Source organism: Monodelphis domestica, chromosome 1, assembly GCF_027887165.1.
Source record: "Monodelphis domestica isolate mMonDom1 chromosome 1, mMonDom1.pri, whole genome shotgun sequence".
Classification (NCBI taxonomy): Eukaryota; Metazoa; Chordata; class Mammalia; order Didelphimorphia; family Didelphidae; genus Monodelphis; species Monodelphis domestica.
The window spans coordinates 690,615,842-690,637,886 of NC_077227.1; positions in this window are offsets into that span (position 1 = coordinate 690,615,842).

Sequence of the window (22,045 nt, forward strand, 5' to 3'; positions counted from 1 at the left end):
AGCAGCCCATTTTATTCTTGGATAGACAAAATTGTAAGGAAGTTTTCTCCCAAATGTGTCATAATATATATGTAGTACTATGTAAAAACTCATGGTTCTGAGGTGAGAGGACTTGGGTTCAAATTCTACCACTACTTATTGCTTATGAGGTCTTACACTAATCACACAACCTTGCTTGCTCTCAGTTTCCTTGTTTGTAAAATAGGGAGGTTGAACTATATAGCTTCTAACATCTCTTCTAGTTCTCAGCTCATACTTTCCTAGTTTAGCACTCTGGGAACAATGTAGAATATGTATTTAATCCATATTCCATATGACAATCCTTTAAATACTTTACACTGATCAGGCATAATTCTCTCTCCACCACCAAGTGTTTTTTTCTCCCTCCTAGACATACAAAAATCATTTACCTTCTCAGTCACACATTTAATAATCAATTATAAAGCACCTCCTGTGTGCAAGTTATCATGCCACATATTGAAGATACAAAGAAATGCAAAAGATAGCCCTTGCTCTCCAGTAGTTTATGGTCTAATGAAGCAGATAACATCTAAACAGCTATGTATATGTTGGTGTCTGCATGTTTAAAAATTTGGGTTGACTCAGTAGGAAGGCACTAAAATTAAGGATGACTGGAAAAGGCTTCTTGTAGAAGGTAAGACTTAACTGACCCTTAAAGGAAACATAGATGATAGCCAATGAAAATATCCAGAGTCAGGAAATGAAATGTTGGCGGAACAGTGGGGAGGCTAGTGTCAATAGAGTGCAGAATACCTGGAAGTGAGTAAGGTATAAGAAGATTAAAAATAGAAGAAAGTACCAGATTATGATGGGTTTTGAATGCAAAGTAGAGGATTTTTACATTTTTTTATTAGGAAACCACTGGAATCTATTATACAGGGGTGACATAGACAGATTTTGCTTTAGGAAGATGAATTGGACAACTAAGTGGAGGAGTGAATGAAATGGCAAGAGACTTAAAAATATGGGGGCAACTAGAAGACTATTTATAATTGGACAGGCATGAGAAGATAAGAGGGAGTATACCAAGGAAATTCGGTGTCACAGAGGAAAAGGGGACACACAGGAGAGATAGTATGAAAGTAGAAATGATAGATCATAGAAACAGTGGAAAATCAAAGGTGATACCTAAGCATCAAGCCTGGAGGGATTAGGAAGAAAGTGGTACCTTTAAGAGTAATAGTAAAGTTATTTTAAATAGAGAGATTTTAGGAGGAAAGAATGTGTTGACTTTTGAGTTTAAGATGTCTATGAAATTTCTAGTTCAAGATATCCAATAATTAGTTAGAGATGCAAGACTTGAGATGAAGAGAGATATTAGATATGACAAGTCAATTTAACCATTATTGGAAGAGAAGTGGTAATGGAATCCATGGAAACTGATAAGAACACTAATTGGAATAATGTAGAGCGAGAAGAGTAGAGGACCCAAGGCAGAACCTTAGAGGACACCTACAATTAATGGGAATCACCTTGGTGAAGATACAACCAAGAAGACCAAGAAAGAGCAATTAGACAGATGGGAGAAGAACAAGTAGAGAAGAACAGTGTCACAGAAACACAGTGACAAAGAGAATTAAGAAAAGATTGATCCACAATGTCAAGGGCTGCAGAAAGATGGGTGAGGATTTAAAAAGGCCATTGAATTTAGCAATTAAAATATCTCATTAGCAATTCTTTCAGTTGAATAATGAGTCTAGAAGTAGATTATAGAGAGGTAAGAGAGTGAGAAGAAAGGATATGCAACTATAAGGATGAAGTAGCCACAAGCATGCCCAAAAAGGATAAGGAAGCAGTCAATAGAGAAGGAAAGACTGAAGATAACTTAGGAGTTGATGGAGTGGATACCCTACTAAAGAAGGGATGGAATAAGATTATTTGTGAAAGTAGAGGGGTTTTCCTTGGCAAGGAAAAGAGCCACGTCTTCATGTAAAACAAGGTGAAGGAAGAGATAGTGTTAAGTGACATCTGAGTCATTCGAGATGAAAAAATGAGAAGAGGGAATTTTCAGAAAATAGTTCCAATGAGGCAGGATTCTCAGCTGAATTTGTGGGAAGAGGGAAAGACTTTGGAGTTTTGAAGAAACTGAAGAAAACCTGATGGAAAGAGTGCTGGCCATGGAATGAGGAATAATATCTTGATTGAAACTCTGTCTCTGACACGGTGATATTTCCATATCTTTCCCATCCTGAAAAATCCCTGATTTGATCCATATATTCCCACAACCTATCATTCCCTATATCTGCCCCCTTTTATGCTAAAATTCCTCAAAAAGACCATCTATAATTGATGGTTCTACATCCTTTTCTTGCTCATTCTCTTCTTAACTCTTTGAGTTGTATGGCCATGGACAAGTCCTTTACTTCCCTTCAGTTTCAGTTTCACCACCAATAAAACAGGTACAGTGATATCAATTGATTGACATAAGGGACTTTGCAACTTTTGTTCATTATTCTGGTATCTAATTTCAGTATCCTTTCTAAAACATAAAGCACAGAAATGAATATGATACTCTATATACAGTCTGGCTAAGTCAAAGGTTAGCTGTCTCTGAGCCCTCTTCTGTGAAAATCACCATTCTCCTTTCTCTCCCACCTACACTCAGCCTCTTCCTTTCTAATGCTTCTTGTCCCTGTCAGGATGTTAAGTGGGGGCAGAAGGCAAAAGGGACCCTTTTTTTGCCAAGGAACTCTGAGCTCTATGACTCAGTAGTAGAAGAAATGTAGATCCTTCTGTTAGAGATTCTAGGGACCTGATCAAGGAAACAGGAGGTAATCCAGCTGGCCTTTAGGGGATTTGGGGAGACAGCTGCAAAGCCCACAGCCCAAATATCTATGCTTTCAGGATCAATTGACAGGCTCAGAAAATGTCAGAGGATGGCTTCAGAACTACATCATCCCTATATATAACAAGACAAATGTGAGATGTGTAACCCTTCATGAAGACTGTCTTTTGTGAATTGGGGAATGAGCTGGTTAAAGACCTTTTTGGTGATTATTCAGAACACTTTGGTACTTTGGTGGCATGTGATAGTATGTGAAACACTCACCCCTTCCTCTTTTTGAGGGAATCAAGTGATACACACACACACACACACACACACACACACACACACACACACACACACACATATATATATATACTGTTATATATATATATTGTTATATATATATATATATAGTTATAGAATTATGTAGAGATGTGTCTGATCTACTCTACTCAAATCCTAAAGATAATCTAGAAGCTTTCTGATTAACCCAGAGTGAGTTTGGATTGCAGAAGAGATGAATGTGATTGGGCCAGAGAACCTACACAATCTAATTCTAAATTTATGGAGGCTATTAGGGAAAGAAAGTCACTGCTTTATTTTGAGACCATGAGGGAAACAGACAGCTTGATGTAAGTTCCAAGAATCACCCTAGCCTTACTAGGCCTGGGTAATTTTAAAGATATTAGAGACTGCTAGGGGCTATCAGTCCACTCAAACAAGGTCTGGATTTTTTTTTTTTGTCATTCTAATTATCTTCTTCTAGTGTATTATTTTTTACTTTGTATATATTTTCCCCTCATAAACCTACTCTAGGAAACACAATCCTATGATCTAAAGTGTGTAACAGAAGGGATAAGAGGGGAGCGGATGCTACAGTAGGGGTTTCAGGGAGAATGGTAATAATAAAGAGAGAGAGCAATTAGCATCAAGCTGCAACAGATAGCAAGAACTGCAGGAGACTTGGTCCTCAATCCAGGAATTAGAGATCAACAAATGGACAGAAAACAGTGAGGGAGAAAACCCTTGGGGCCAAAGGAAAGGTCACATGGAATGATTCTGAGGGAAAGCTGAAATCCTAGGAAAAAAGATTCTAACAAAGCAAAGTCCAAGGCTCAGGTTGGAAGGTACAAATTGACTTTAGCTCTTTCCCTAGTTTCTTTCCCCGTACTTCTTTAAACAAACCCTGCACATCCCAGATATGCAGGATAATTCTAGAGACTAAGGGACACATGATGAGGTGAGCTAGGCATTTGGAAATAATAATCATAATTCTGACATATTAGAATGATCAGATTATCCTAGATTTAGACTTAAAGAAGACCTTGTAAATCACCAGGTACAATCCTTCCTTATCACTATCACCATGTTTTCTAAATAAAGACACGGAAGCAAATAGAAGTCTGATGATTTTCCCAATCACACAGCTAGTTATAATCTGAGGTAGGATTGAAACCCAGATTTTTCTGAATCCAAACATCAGACCCTTTCCATTACAGCACATTGGCTAAACTTGGAGTCAAGAGATCAGAAGTTAAATTCTAGCTCTTGTAGTAAAGGGACTTTGAATGGGTCACTTTCCCTCCATAGACCTCAGATTCACCATCTAAAAAGAAAGGGAGTTAGATAAAATGCTGTCTTAGGTCCAACCAAGTTCTCCTTGGTAGTAATTCTGTAAGAGCAGGTTTATATAAGAATGACCAGTCTAAAGTATAAAATGGGTGAGAGCTGCAAGTTTCGGCTCAAAAAGATTGGGCTTCCTTCTATTGATATGAGTGGCCAGTTTTCTAATTTTCCATTTAGTGGAGATTGTCGCATTACTTCTAAGAACATAACCCACCAGCCAAGCCTTGCCACCAGTTACTGATGAGCTGATGTCTTCACTGTTACAGGACTACCCCCTGATGACGATATGACTTAGACAATATGCATAGTAGAGCAGACCCCTACAATCCTAACATGCCATTCATCGAGTCCAGATAACAGTCCTGCTTAGAAATGGTGACTTAAAGAAATGATCCTGAGAAAGCAGAAAGGCAGTGTTTTCCTGTATGTGGGCACTTTGTCCACTGGCTCAAGTTCCATCCTATCTTTGCAACTTCCTAATATGTGATTCTTTTCCAGTGCTTTCTCTAAACTTACCCTATTTGTTTTTATTTTCTTGTTCTTTTAATTTTTAGTGTATGCCAGTATAGCCTGTAGGCTTTCCAAATATTATTTTCTTCTATTGCTACATAAGGCCATTCACTTCTCCAGTTAAACGATTCATGGCTGATATTTTTATAGCAATTCTCTCATAACAAGTTTTTCTTTTTTCCCCCTGTAATATGAAATATAACATTTAAACAAAAAAGTGTGTCTTTCCATTGCTTTTTTTGAGGTGGTAAGGAGATCAACTACACTTTTGATTCTTTGGGGATTTTGGTGTTTCATGATTCATGGATTAATTTAGAAATTATTGTTTAAAAGATGGGGTTTGGAATCAGGGAGCAGTAAAAGTCTTTGAAAATACTATTCAATTTCCCAAATGCAACCAGGGCTGATCTCTTTCTCTTAATCAATTCTGAACCCAGCTCTTTGCCCATTGGGAGAACTTGTCCAAAACACAGAATGCCTCAATGAACCATCTCTGCAATTTCATGTCATATTCCCCAAAATAGACATTTTTCATCAACTTGGTTTTTCCAGAGTTGATGTTTATTCTTATCACTTTTGTAGGACTAGGACCGTTATTGAGGAGATTATGTGCTATTAGGTATAGAATAAGAAAAATAATGGTCCCCTATATGACTTTTTAGAGATTACAAATCTTACTATGTGCTTTAAAATTTGTGATTTAATTACAGTGGGTAATCTTTCCACCCAGGAAATAGGAAGTTAAAATTCTCTGACCCTGGGCTTTGTCTTGTTTGTACTGTACACAAAATACTTCCCATTTGTTAAAGGGACAGATAAATTTTCCTTATCTACACCTAGTCAGACCACTAAAACACCTGAGAAATGAAAAGCCCCAACAGTACCAGGAATACCAGAAAGCATTCAGCCCAAATTTGATATGAGGCCATAAATCCATTGATAGGGATGAAACCGAATCATTACTTTCTAAAGGAATTAAGTCTGACATGGAAGAACCAAAGCCCAGTGTTTAGGGAATTTGATAGAGGGTAAAACTAATGAAAGAAATGTGATGTAGTGGAAAAAGGACTTGATTGCTGGACTGACAAGATTCAGAAACACTGGATCCAAGTTACTAACTGTAAGAATTTGGACAAGATATCACTGGATGGACTTTAGGTTCTTCATTTGTAAGATTGATTGATAGATAGATAGATACATAGATAGACAGGCAGACAGATAGAAAAATAGATAGAAAGACAGGCAGATAGACAAACAGACAGATAGATAGATAGATAGATAGATAGATAGATAGATAGATAGATAGATAAACAGATAGGTAAATAGATGGATAGATAAATCAGGCAGACAGATAGAGAAATAAAAGAAAGAGAAATAACAGAAAGACAGAGAGATGGATAGATAGATAGATAGATAGGCAAATAAAATGAAAACTTACAAAGGTTTTATTGTTATAGTTCAGTCATTTTCAGTTGTGTCCAACTTTCTTGATCCCATTTGGCATTGTTTTTTGGGCAAAGATAGTGAAGTGGTTTGCCATTTCCTTCTCCAACTCATTTTAAAGATGAAACTTTGAGGCACAAGTGGTTTTTTTGTTTGTTTGTTTTTACAGAAAGTAATTTGTAAACTGCAAAGCCTTCCCTCAAAGTGAACTATTAGAATGATCTATAATACCTTATATTTGTATAGGATGTTATGATTTATACAGCACCTTCATATGCAGTACTTTATCTCATCCTCACAATAACCTTGTGATACATGCAAGCAAGAATTGTTATAACAATTTTATAGATATAGAATCTAAATTTCAAAGAGATGAAGCTATTTGTTTAAGATTTCCAAGTTAATATAGAGTAGAACTGGAAATTCTACATGGAAGCATGGGAACCCTAGAGAATTAATATTTTGTAGAGAATTTGACTGCAGTCAATTAAGAAAAAAACATAAGAACTATCACATGAAAGCCTTAAGGCAGGTTCTGGAGACACATATAGGAACAAAATCAACTGTGTCTTCAAGGAGCTTATATGATACCTTCACAAAAAATAACTAAGTAAAAATGATTATGTATCAGAGAATAAAAACATCATGACCTGATGTAAAATAACAGAAATATTAAATACATGTTCTTCACAATGTAATAAATATTCTACTTACTAAAGGAGTCTGGAAGATAGGTTAAATTTATATCTCTTAACATGTACATCAAAAAAGAGAGAAAGAACTAATTATTAGGTATGCAACTAAAAACAACCCCTAGAAATGAACAAATTAAAAATCCTTAATTAAATAGCAAAATGGAAATCCTAAAAATCAAAATAGAGATTAATAGAAATAAAATTTTTAAATTAAACTAATAAGAGAAGGTTTTATGAAAAAAACATTTGAATAAAAGAAAGAAGAAAACTAAATTACCAGCATCAAAAATGAAAAAGGGTTAATAAGGATTGAAATTAAAACAATAATTAGGAGTTACTTTGTACACTTTTGTGTCAGTAAAATTGATAATCTAAGTGAAATGGATAAATATATGCAAAAAGAAAACTACTCAAATTAACAGAGGAGGAAATAGAATATATAAATAACCCTATCTTAGAGAAATAAATTGAACAAGTTCTTGAAGAAAAATTCCTCAAGACTAGATGGATTTATAAGTTAATTCTACCAAATGTTTAAGGAACATTAATCCTAATATTATATAAACTATTTGGAAAAATACTCCAGAAAAAGTCATCAAATTCCTTTTTAACCCCAAAATAATTTTGATACCCACACCAGGTAGAACAAAAACAGAGAAAGAAAAGTATAGACCTTAGTGAATATTGATTAAACTTAAATAAAATATTGGCAAGTATTTTACAACTAAGTGATGCAGTGGATAAATTTCTGGACCAGGAGTCAGGAAGCTCTGACATAAAATTCAGCCTTCTATACTTAATAGCTGTGTAGCCCTGGGTTTGTCAGTTCACCCTGTTTGCATCAGTTTCATGATCTGTAAAATGAGCTGAAGAAGGAAATGGAAAAGTACTCCAGCCAGGAAAATTCCAAATGGGGTCTAGAAAAATTGGAAATGAATGAAATAACTGAATAACAACATGTTACAGCAATATATCAGAAAGATCATTCACTATGACCAGGTGAGATTTATACCAGGAATGTAGGACTGGTTCAATATTAGGAAAACTACCAGTGTAATTGACCTTATAAATAACAAAAACAACTAAAATCACATGATTATATGCATAGGTAGTCTTTCTGCCTTTGACAAAATACAACACCCATTCCTCTAAACATTCCTATTAAAACACTAGAAAGCATAGGAATCAATATTGTCTTTCTTAAAATGACAAGTGTTATCTATCTAAAAGTAAGAGAAGGAATAATCTATAATGTGGATAAACTTGAAGCCTTTCCAATAATATCAGGGGTGAAGCAAGGCTGTCCAATATCACCACTACTGTAACATATTATACTAGCAATGCTGGCTATAGCAATGACAAGAAAAAAGAAACTGAAGGAATAAAAGTAGACAATGAGGACATATAACTTTTAATCTTTACAGGTGATATAATAATTTATTTAGAGAATTAACTAAAAATCTAATTTAACCAATGTACAATTTTAGAAAAATTATAGGATACAATATAAATCCACACAAATCATCTGTGTGTTTTTTATAATACCAACAAAATTCAACATCAAGTCATAGAAAGAGAAATTCCATTCAAAATATCTTCAGATTGTATAAAATACTTGGGTATCTATCTGTCAAGACAAACTCAGGGGCTATGTGAACAAAAACACTTTTCACATGAAGTCTGATCTAAACAAATGGAGAAATATTAGTTGTTCATGGGTAGATCAAACCAATATTATAAACATGATATTACCTAATTTGCTTACCTAATTCCATACTAATAAAACTATCCAAATTATTTCATAGTTAGCGAAAAAAAAAACAAGCATTAAGTGTACTATAATCTAGGTACTATGCAAAGCTCTTTATACAAATATTATCACATTTGATCCTCACAAAAGACCTGGAAGGAAAGTAATACTATTGTCCCCATTTTACAGTTGAAGAAACTGAGAAAGTGGTAAAATGCCTTGCCCAGACTCACCCAGCTAGTGAATGTCTGAGGTTGAATTTGAACTCATATCTTTGTGACTGTAAGCCCAGAGCTTTACTATCTAGCTTCCTCAAATAGATAGGCTTAATCCAGGCACTCTGAGTCCAAATCTTGTACTTTTCACTGTCTGTTATCACCCGATTTTTTCCAATACTGATACTTGTTATTTGCCTCTGCTTATTCCATTTTATATAAAGTCACACCCAGTGCCTTGGTCCAGCCTGTTGAATTGAAATATTAGCATGACCTACGTTACAGAGCTTACATATAACTAATTACCTTTTTTCCTACTTGTTTTCTGTGAATTCTTTGCAATACTTTGAACTTTTTGGCTTGTTTTCTCCTCCATAAAATGGACTGTACAACACAATTAAAGATGATCTGGGAAAGGGTATAAGCAATTTCAGAGCAAAAGAGGAATGACTCTAGCTCTATTTTTCTTTCTCTCTTTTTTCTTTCTCTCCATCTCCTTCTGTGTCTCTTTCTCTATGTCTCTTCTTCTCTCTCTCTCTGTCTCTCTCTCTCTCACATACACACACACACACACACACACACACACACTTACACACACAGTAGCTAGGGTGCACAATACCTGACACACATTAAGCATGTAATTAACATAGGCTGACTGATTCATTGATTACCTGTCTGTGATCTGATTTTGAAGAGACATTAGTATTTTAGTGGTATGTGATGAGGGTTAACTCACACACCCCTGTTTGAAAAGGTATGATTCCATTTCTTACTGGAGAAAATTTTAGTACAGATAAGGAAAACTAGTCCTCTGTTGGCCTAGAAGAGCTGGCTGCTTGACTCAGAATGGTGTTCACTTTGGAGTTTTCTGGAGTTAATTCTTATGGGGTGATGAAAACAAAGTTTACTTGTGAAAATTATAGTTTGGAATTTTAATAGCTTCAACCGTGAATATTTCTGTGATCTGAGACTTTTCCTCTTTTGGCTTCAGTTGCCAAATCTGTAAAATGGGCACCATAGTACCTACATTGCCTTCTATGTAAAATCCTCATGAAGAGAATACTAGATGAGTCTTTAAATGCTTCATAAATGTTAGATATTGTTTTTGCCATCATTATAGTCTTTATTTGTTGTTTTGTTTTTCTTTACAAGGTTTCTTGCACCACTTCTTGGGATCTTGCAAGACTCCCAGGTGAAGGGATCATGTTGTCAGGGAAAGCCATGCTGTTTTCCCTAGAAATAGACAAACTTGCCCTGCATGGCTCTCTAATATTATCTTCAAATTATTCTTTATGTATCTTATTTATCTTTTATTCATCTCCCTTTATTAGAGTGACAACTCCTTGAGGGCAAAAATTGCTTGTGCTTTTCTCTGTATCCTCTGGGTTTATCAGAGAGCTAGGCAAATGTTGCTCTCATTCAGTTGTGTTTGAGTCTTTCTGAAGATATTTGGGTTTTTCTTGGCAAAGATACTGGATTGATTTGCCAAATCTTTCTCTAGCTTATCTGATAGATATGGAAACTAAGGCCAACAGAGTTAAGTGACTTGCCCAGGGTCACACAACTAGTGAGTAACTCAGTTCTTATTTGAATTTGATTGCATCACCAGTGCTCTACTTTGCTACAGAGTTTATTGATCAATGGATTTATCTCATCTAATCCTCTTACTGATTCTGGGGAATATATGAGGATCATTTTAATTGTTCTCTTCCCACTCTCTCACCCCTCCATATACTCCGGGAGGGTGAGAATGTCTAATTTCTTCTTTAGTGTCCAAAATAAATCATGGCAAGAAACACCCCAGGAAGATATTTCTTCATGATGGTTTCCTAACTGTGTAATAAACCCACTCACTAGTGCAGCTGAGAGAAGTATTGAAGTATCATCAGATTTCTTATGTGAACCATAATAATAATACTTCACATCTGAGAGTAATAACAATATCTCATTTTATCCTCACAGCCCTGGTGTTATGTACACATTATTCCTATTTGGCAAATGAGGAAACTGAGTCAGACTGATATTAAATGCCTTGTCCAGGGTGACAGGTGTCTAAGGCAGAATTTGAAATCATATGGATTTAACACAGTATTCCTTCACAATAACCCCATGAGGAAGGCATATAAGAGTGGTATACCCATTTAATGGATGAGGAAACCAAAGGTCAGAGGGCCTAATTGAAATCTCAAGCTTACAATCAAGAGAAACAGGGACACACACTCTAGACTTTAAAAAAAATCTATTTTTTCAACTAATAAGAATTTTTTCTTTCCACTATACCTCTCTCTTGCAAAGAAATAAGGAAAAGAGGAAAACAAAAAGGACATATAACAACTATATATTTAGTGAAATTGTCCCACAAATATCATCATTATATTTAATTATCATAGCAATTCTTTAACAGTGGTCAACAGTGATTACTTTTATTCTTAAAAATATAAAAATAATCTAGACCGAGGGAGTGCAAGGGTTAGTAAAAATGGATAATTCTTTTTTTTTAATCCCCCAAAAGAAAAAAAAATAAGAATATTCGCTGGTACAGCATAATTCTGATACTCTAGTGCTTCCAAAAGGCATAGTTGTGGTTTGGAAAGAGAGAACAAGCTCCTGCCCACACATCCCCACCCAACCTTGGCTGACACAGTCTGAAATTCTCTTTAAATTAGAAGATACAGTTTTCAGTATCCATATTTAAGTCAAACAGGACTTTATATACAATTGCTATTACTGCAACTCAAAGCTTGGTTGAAGGCACAAGAAACTTGTGACTTCCAATTTTACCCACAAAGCTTGTGTGTCAAAATGTTACAATATTTGCAAAGAATTTTCAGTCTTTTTGATCAGAGATATTGTGATAAAAACTCACTCTCTCATTTAAACTCTTCAGTGGAGAGGCCATTCTAATCTTGTTTAGGAGGAGACTCATTTAATTTCCTTAGTTCTCAGTTCCCTTATCTATAAAATAAAAGGAATGAAGAGATGAATTTTAAGATTATTTCTGGACCCAATTTTGTATGTTTTCTGTTATACTTTTCACTACTAAAGTACCTATTAACTGTGACCTCTTGTATTCTATGGTGTCTTCTGACCCCAGACAGAGAAACAGCTCCCAAGAAAAGTGATTCACATTAAGGTACAGGTAACTGATAAAAGCTTAATATTTTATACTCTCTCACAAAGAACTGATATTTTATGATTATTAACTCAGATAACAAAGATTTTGTGTGCTATAATTAGTGGAGGAAAATATTCAGAAATCATCTAAGTGGGTGAAGTTTTGACATGGAGGCAAGACATGGCAGGCAAACGTTTCTAGCTTCCAAAATCATGCTCAAGAGAACAACAGAAATAAATATTTTATCAAAGGAATAGATTTTTAAGAGATTCTAATTTTAAGGATGCAATAACAATCCCAGAGATGGAAATCCAGGACCACACAGTCAAAAATAGGAATTGACTCAAATCAAGACTCTTTTTAACTATATCATCCACTCCATACTATACCCAGTATTTAGTAAATCAGCCCTTATAATGATCATAATTTTGTTACTTTTTTTTTTATGAAATTGGGCAATCTCACCAGGAAAGAAGAGTTGCAGATTCTGCCCCTATCCAGTCTAGAGTTCCCCAAAACTGAAATTGATACTATTTCTACATGACTAATGGGACCTCATGGAGCTTACCACATAAAAACAATCACTCTCACACTTTTTCAATATTTTGACATTTGAAGGCATGGAAAGTGAATCAAGCACAAAACCTTGTTTGTGTTTTCATTTTGTTTATTTTTTTAATGGTTATCTTTGGGTTCCTATCATCTCCATTTCCAAAGACATTCTTTTCACTTTCCATCCCCCACCACAACTCCAGATAGTCATTATTTACCAAAAATAAATAAGTAAATGAATAAGCAAACAAACAGATAAAGGACTAAAAGAACTAGCTTGAAGTCAGAGGGCCTACTTACTACTTGTGTGACTTGCTCAGTTTCTGCTGTGATCATTTACACCTCAGAATTTGGGTTAGAATCCTACTTCAGACACTATCTATTTGATGCTTGGGAAACCATTTAACCATTCTGTGCCTCCATTTGCTCATCTTTAAGATAAAAAAAAAAATTGAACTAAATGGCTTCTAAGACTCTTTCCAGCTACACATCAATGATATTCAGTTTGGAAGAATGAACTTTTTTTATTTAGGTGAGAGGAGGTGAAGTAGAGGATCACAATTTTGAGCTAGAAGACATCTTGAATGACATGATAACAATTTTCTAATATCTTAAGGACCAGCAGACAGAAGAAAGTTTTGTCTTATTCAGCTTAGCCCCAGAGAACACAGCTAAGACAATGGGAAAAAAAAACAGCAAAGGGGAAAATACAGGTTTGATGAAAAGGAAAAGTTTTTAAAGTCCATTCAGAAATGAAATGGGGTACCCAAGACTGTGAATTCTCCAACACTGAAGGTCTTCTGACAAAGGTGAGATGACCAATAATCTCATGTATTATATAAGGAATTTATTATTGGGCTCTCTTTTCTCTGACTATAGAAGATCCTTCCAACTGAAATTTTGTTATTCTAATCACATTATTATAATTATTTTATGATATTTATAATTATCATTATTATTTCTCTATTAATGTGTCCCAAGATACCTCATTGTTCCTTGGAGACTACATCCCCATGGTCTTTCATCCATGATCCATGAAGCACAAGCTCTGAGATATACTCCCAAACTGAAAAGGGTTTGAAAGAGCAATTTAAAGTCATCTAAAGACCAACCTAGATAAGAATCTCTAAGGTGCTGGACACCAAACAATTAACCTATTTTTGGTTCACTTTTACTTTATTTATTTATTAGCCATCGGCATGTCAATTCTCTATCAGAGCCCCAAAGTGTTAATAGCTGTGTCAGAGTGCCCACATCAATGATATTAAAGAATACTTGAAATATTGATGTAAGTTTTATTGTCATTATTATTTGTTGAAGAGTAAAGAAGGAAAACAGCAGTTTTCTGTTTTTAAATTTGGCAGAAAGCCTTAATGATCTTCTGCCACAATTATGTCTGAAATGTTTAGCCATCTCAAGAAAAATCATATACATCTATCCCATCTACAAAGCCAAGTCAGTTGGGGAATTGTTTGAGGGTGATAGAGGGGAGAGAGAGAGATAGAGACAGAGAGACAGAGATAGAGAGAGAGAAATAGAGAGAGAGAATAATACAAATATATAGATTACTGATACTCACTTAAAACCTCAACATGGAAATTAATAAGCAAACAAAATGTCTTTTGCTAAGTCATCCTCTTCTTTTATGTTATTTATTTTAAATAAATTTTTGTGTTTTTTCCAGATTACATATGGGAACAATTTTTAATGATCATTTTCTCACATTTTGCTCTCCACAATCTTTTGCTTCCTCCCACGCTTCCCCCTTCTTCAAGGTTTCAAGTAGCAGGATATAAATTGTACGTGTGTTATCATATAATACATATTTCCATGTTCATCATGAGAAACAGGCCACATATTACTTACATTAGAGAAAAATTCATGGAGGAAACATAGTGAAGAATAGTATTCTTTGATCTACATTCAGTCTTTCTCAGTTCCTTCTGTGACAGTGGAGAGTTTTTTTTTGTTTGTTTGTTTGTTTTTTTTTTTTTGTCATGAATCCCTTGGACTTGTTCTGGATCCTTGCATCACTGATCACAGTTAAGTCATTCACAGTCGATAATCATACATTATTGCTACTACAGTGTGCAACATTCTCCTGGTTCTGCTCACTTCACTTTGGATCACTTCATAAAGTCTTGGCAAGTTTCTTTGTGATCATCTTGTTTGTCATTTCTTATGGCACAAGAATATTCCATTATAATAACATACCATAACTCGTTCATCCATTCCCCAATTGACATACATTCCTTCCATTTCCAGTTTTTTTTTTTTTGCAATACAAAAAGAGCTTCTATAAATATCTTTGTATAAGTAGGTTTTCCTTCCCTATCTTTGATCTCTTTGGGAAATAAACTTTGTAGAGTTATTTTTGCATTAAAGGATATGCATAGGTTTATGGCTCTTTGGACAATAATCCTCTTCTTTTGCAAATCCTTCTAGTACAGGTGTTTTTAACCTAAACCCTGTGGATTTTTTTCCCTCACCAAATGTAAGTGTATTGACATGATTACAAAGGAAACTAATTATATTGAAATATACCTAGGTCCCAATTAGTGCTAATAATGAACATAATTAATCCCAGCAGGTGGCAAAAACATTTGAATTCACAGTGTATATTTTCAGTGGGCTGAGACCAGTGACCATATTTTTCATAATTACAGCTTTGAATAGAGTGAATTTAAATATATGCAACTACTTCACTGGATTTATTATTTTCATTCCTACCAGGCTAACTGTAATATAAATTATTTCCCTGTAATCCTATATGTCTTATTTTTATACCCTAAAAATGCATTTGGGAAGGCACCATTGGCTTCCTTCCCCAGAGAGTCTAAAGCATCCATGACTCAAAGCAGGTTATGATCTTTGCTAGCAAAATGTGCTCCTTCTTGAGGTCAGGATCTGCTTTATCTTTATCTTTTTATCATCACCAACTAGCATGGGGCCTTGTACTTAAAACATATATAATATATTCTTGTTAAGTTGAAAACACTTCATTTCCCATTTGACTACATGTTTCTAGATTTCTCCAGTATGCCGCTCACCTCACTCCTTCCCCTTTCTCCCTTCTTTTCAGATTCCTTTTGCATGATGTTTCCCCTTTTTATCCTGTGAGCTCCTTGAGTTCAGGGACTGTCTTTTGCCTTTCTTTGTCGACTCACCTCATCTTAGTACAGTGTCTGGCAAAATGTAGAAATTTAACAAATATTAATTTACTCACTGATTGGACTGAATTAAATTCAACCAATTAAAATTGATCAATTCAAATATATTTTTAACTTCATTCTAGCATAGTTTGGACAACTTGTTTCTTTCTTGGGCTTAAAAAAAGGGAAAAAATAATGAATGGCACAAAATCATCCATAAATATCCCATAACTTTATCATTAAATCCTAGCTTTACCATTATGTGTTCTAACCTATTGTAAGACTAATCTAAATTCCATTACCTGAAATATTTTGTTCTAATGTTCCATAATCTAAAGTCCTGACTAGCTGAAAAATTCTATAAAAGCTCACCTTCATATACCGCATTCTAACAGCTGAAGAAGAATGTCAGGCCCTAAATATTTAGATATTGATTCTAAAATGTTGCTTCCACATTTTCTCAACCCAGAGAGGGAGTCCAGAGACTTGAAAACTGGTTTGATTTGCTTGGTTCATGTTTTTGGAGTCTCCTAAATGGAATTGCATCATTAGAAATGTTCACGGGAACACAAGTATTTATGGGTTATCTCTGATTTCTTGAGATGTAGAAGAGTTATGGCCCCATGCTGGGTTTTCGAAGGTTTTTACTGCCAAATAACCAACTGAACCCTATAGAGGGAAACTAGTGGAGGAGATTAGATATTTTTTTAGGTTGTAAGCTAAAAGCCTCCAAACGTTCCCAGGAATTCATTCCATGTCGAGGAATGTTGGTTAATTTGAACTCCCCTCCCTCAGTGTGTATCTTTAATCTCACAACCAGCTGTCTCCCATAAAAAGATATTTCTGTTTTTAGTTACAAATCTGTTTAGAGAGAGAACTCACTCATAAATACACAACCACATGCAGACTTTTTTTTCTCTTTCTTACTTTTTTTTTTTTGCTGACAGTATAGAAATAACTCCAGATGAAAAATATTAAAGTTTGTTTAGGAATAGAAAATGCGTTTCAGCCTCCATCAGAGAGCGTGGTTTTATAGATGCTCAAGGTCTTTTTAGTCCCGATAGGCGACCATGCAAGCCACTCACTGAGAGAGCTGTAGCCTGTCATCTGGGAAGATTTAGAGTTTCTCAGGACGGCCAAAATTGTAATACGTGTCCCTCACAGAGAAATTGGCTCCTGCCATTAGTAAGTCTCCCTCTCCAGAGGACATCTGGGAAACGTGAGGGTCTGGCTCCATTAATGGCAGAGGACCCAGTGCAGAATGATTCATAAGGCTTGTTTATATTACCCATCTTGCTTTACTGGTGGGGAGTTTGCCTTGGGAATAATAATAATTCACATTTCCTACACATTTTAAAGTCTACAGAGCAGTTTCTAGACAGCACCCGTAAGAGATAGGCACCGCAAGTACCATTATCCCCATTTTATAGAGAAAGAAATAAAGGTTGAGGGAGTTGAGTGAATAGCCCACAGTCAGATACAGATCATGAGTGGAAGAGCCAGGACATAAACCCAGGACTCCAAACCACAAGAGCAAGATTCTTTCCACTCTCTAAGAAGTCAGAACCCAAAATTCACTTCTTTATTCATGGGATTATAAATCTAGAGCAGAGAGGGAAGTCATGGACCATAGAGTCCAGTCCCCTCATTTCATAGAAGCAGAAACCAAATTGTACAGGTGTGATGCCACACATCTCAGGCAAGCCTGTCACCTCCAGAAAGCCTTCAGTGATCACTTTGACAATTTTAGGGGGCTCTTAACTAAATGTAATGTCTATGCTACTCCTAGGAGAGGTGTTGTTATTTGTTCATGAACCTTTTCTTTCTTACTAGAATGTGAGCTCCTGAAAGTCAGCTATCATTTCTCATCCATCATTTTCTCACCCAAAGAGACTGTTATAGTGCTGTGTATATGGAAAGTACTCAGGAAATGTTGGTTGAGAAAAGTTTATGGATAAAAGAATGAATGAAGAATGAATAATTTCTTTTGACAATATGGTGAATGGAAAGGATTTTTAAAATATTAGCTTAGAACAGTGTGGATTTAGTGTATGGATTACTGGATTTAGAGACAGAAGAGACCAACTTTCAAATTATGATATAGGGAGGGAAATGGGAGTATATTCAGTTACATGCCTATGTTTCACTTTCTTTTAAGTTTTAGGGGTTTTTTATCTTCAGACATATCTTCAGTAGTCTCAAGACACAACTGAGATAATTTATTTAAAGGATTATATAAATATCTTATTATTATTATCATACATTTTTCTTTGGTGTCTGACTATTCATGATCTCATTTGGGGTTTTCATGGAAAAGACACTGGAGTGCTTTTTCATTTCCTTCTATAGCTTGTATATAGAATATACAAATTAAAAAGCAAAACAACCAACTAACGCCAAAAAGGTTAAGTAACTTGCCCTGGGTCACACAGCCAGTAAATGTTTGAGGTGCTATTTGGACTTGGGAGATGAGTCTTTCTGCCTCTAGGTTCAGCACTCTACCTATTGTGTCACCAATCTGCCCATGATTGTTATTTTTCTTTGTAAATGAGCATGGTGACTTAAGTGATCTCACAGGTATCTTTCAGCTCTCACATTCTATTTGCCATATTCTAACATGATATATTCTTATTTTCCCTCCATCTGTAACATTTTATGTTTTAAAGTGCCTTCTGGCTGTAATGGTCTGTGTTCTATTTTCCAACACTGTATGTTTTTAAATCTCTTCCTTATTTAATCTCCCATGATTCCATAATGCATCTTAATCTTCAAATGCCTAAAACTTTAGGGCAATTATACTCAACTCCTAAATGACTTGCATGTAATTTTTAGCCTTATAAATAATTGTTTGCATGTTATGTATGCTATTAGCCTGACATCACTGAGGACAAGAAATGTTTTAGAATTTCTTTATAACTGTTACTTAATATAGTGTCTGGCATATAGTGTGTGCATATTTAATAATTATTGACTTGTTGATGTAATTTGTAATTTCTGAGTTATCTGTGATCAAATGCATCTCCTTCTCAGCCTATAGGCCATGTTTCAGACCTTATTCCTTAAGTTACAGGCATTAAATGCAAAAGGAATTGAGACTGAGTTTATATCTCAATGAGAAATTAATTATAAAGGTAGATGTGCTAGTAAAAATTAATTCTAAACCAAAACATTAATAAATATTTTCTATTTCCTTTTGTTACATTCATGCCATTTAAGGATCTTAAAGTTGGGGTGATGTCTGAAACCATCTAGACCAACCTATTCAAAAAACATGAACCTCAGCTATAACATCTCCAGTGCATGGTCATTTTCTTTTTTAACTTGAAAGTCTTGAAGCGATGGAGACCTACTATCTCTCAAGGAAATGTTTCCTATTTTTGGATGGCTGTAATTGAAAGGAAGCTCTTCCTTAGGTCTCTCTACAACCTCTGCCCACCAATCCTATTTCTCACTGGGACCAAGGAAAACAAGTCATCTTCCTCTTTAAAGTGATTGCTTTTAGTGGCAGCTAGGGAACATAATGGTTAGAGCACCAGACTTGGAGATGGGAGGTCTTGAAATAAAAGCTGGCCTCAGATACTTACTAGTTCTATCACCCTGCCAAGTCATTTAACCCTTATTTCCTAGCCCTTACTGTTTTTTGTCTTGGGACTTTGAAATTAAATAAAGTGGTTGCTTTTTGAATATTTGCATCTATACCCCAATTCTTTTAGACTCATATATACTCCAATTCTTTTATTGTCCAGAATAAACATCCTTATTTCCTTCAATCATTCTTCCTGTATTCCCTCATCCTCCTTTAGATTTCAGTTCGTCAATGATATTCCTAAACATGCCCCAGAACTGAACAATGTAATCCTGAGGAGGTTTAACTAAGTTACTCCATTTTTTTTATTTTTTTTTGTTGTTTTTATGTTCTTTTAATGTTCTATGCATTGAGACAATATTTCCTCCATATGCACATGTGATAAAAAAGTTCCTTGATTACTAAGGGCAAAACAGGCTTTTGACTAGAATTCTTTATTTCATAAAATAATAAATTTAACTATGGCATGCAAACCCAATACTTAAATATTCAAAGGAAACAACCAAGAATTGTGTCAGACATTGAGGATTTCTTTTAAATCAAGTTTCTTTTGGGAAAAAGGTGTATATTTCATTTAAGGATAAAGTAGATAAAACATTTATTATGTTTACTATATATTGTAAGATTAAAATTAATATCCAGTAACTCCATGTATTATATTTTGTAAGATTTATTCATAGTCACTTGAAGTAGGGGAAATAAAAAGACAAAAGAAAAAGCCTGAGTAAAGAGTTTACCCAACCACATTGAAACTTTATCTCCAAAACATAAGGATGTAATGTGAGGAAGAAAGTGGGATTCTAGGAAATGGGATCTTGGTGTGTAACATTCTAATTATACAGTATGATGCAGTAGGTATACAAATATAAGCTCCCTCAAGGAGCTTACATCTACATTTAGGCTTATATATCAATATGAGCTGAAAAATTGGTGTGGAGGACTACCCTAGAAGAGGAAAGTAGAAAAGAAGTTCAGAGAATCAATAGTTGAGCAGGATCAGAGAAAAGTATGACTAACATGAGTAGTTCTTCAAATCGAGGTTATAATAATACCAATTGGAGGAAGAAGCTGCCTTGGTGGAGGCTTCACCATTGAGAAAAGGCCATTGCGACAGTGATGGAATAATAGTATGGAATATCAGAGGCTGAAGTGCATTAGAGATATAATTGAAAAAATAATTGTCCCTTTTTTTCTTCTCCTTCCCCCAATGTCAAATTGTTGTTGATGCTCCTTTAGTTTTTATATCCCTATGATTACACAGACTCTTAGAACTTTGAGAGCAGAAACAGATTGTTTTTGTTTTTATTTTATTTTTATTTTTCCTTAGTAAGTGCTTAATAAGTGCTTGTTTATTTTCCCTCATCAATTCCTCCCTCAGTAGACTCATTAGTCATAACAAATAAAGCCAAGCTAAATGAGCACATACGTCCCTTCTATAAGTCTAGTCTATTCCATCAAATATTTAGCAAGAGATGAGAAGCACGTTTTGTTGTCAATCCTTTATAGTCATGATATGTCAAGTTGTGTTAATAAGGATTCTGAATTTTTTATATTTTTCTTACTATTATTGTAGATATTGTATAAATTCTCCTGTTGCTGTTCATTTTACTCTGCCTCAATTCAAAGAGGTCTTCCCAGATTTCTGTGAATCTACGTCTGTCATTTTGTATGACATGATATTTTCCATTACATTTATATGCCGCAATTTGTTAAACTATGACCCAGTTGATGGGTTTCTCTTCCCCCCTCAGTTATTAGCACTGCCATAACCCCCCCAGAAAAGTTATTATAAATATACTTGTATGGATGGGTTCTACAATTATTCAAGACACTATTTTAGCTTCTCTTTTATTATAGTTAGATAGATAGGATAATATAAAATGCCCCACTGAAGGTCTGTAGGTCTCCGTGTCTGAAGGAAAACCTTGTCCTGAGGAAAGAAATGGAGATCCCAAGTCTAAATCTAAATGGTCAGATATAGAAACAATTTCTCAGGAGCACTGAATTCAAGGATCTGAGAGAGGAACAGAAAAACCAAGAGTTAGAGCAAATATTGTAAGTTAAGAGAATTCTATACAGCATAAAACAATCTCACTTTCATTCATGGATGGTGGATTGTCAGTCACAGGCTTGAATTCAAATCTTGACACTGCACTAGCTGTATGACTTTAGGCAAGTCATGATCTGGGCTTCAGTTTAATTTTTTTATATAAAATAAGGAAATTGGACTGCATGATCTCTCAGGGACCTTTGGAATTTATCTTGAAGCAGTGTCACAAAGCTCACTGGATGTCTGACAATCTTCCCCCTCAAAGCCCTATCTTTTTAAATGTTTTAAACCATAATCATTTTTTGGTTGTTTTAAATATGTCCTTTAGTTCCCAATATACACCTCTCTTACCCAGAGAATTCCTTCTTATAGAGCATCTAGTTACTCTTAGGTTCTTATTTATGGGGTAGATTTCTAATAAAAAAAATTGGCCCATGTTCATAGTAATTCTGCACTTGGAAATATAGCTATAAAAAGGAAATAAACATTTATTAAGCACCTACTAGGTTCTAAATACTGTAATAAATGTTTATATATTAGATCATTTAATCTTCACAACAACT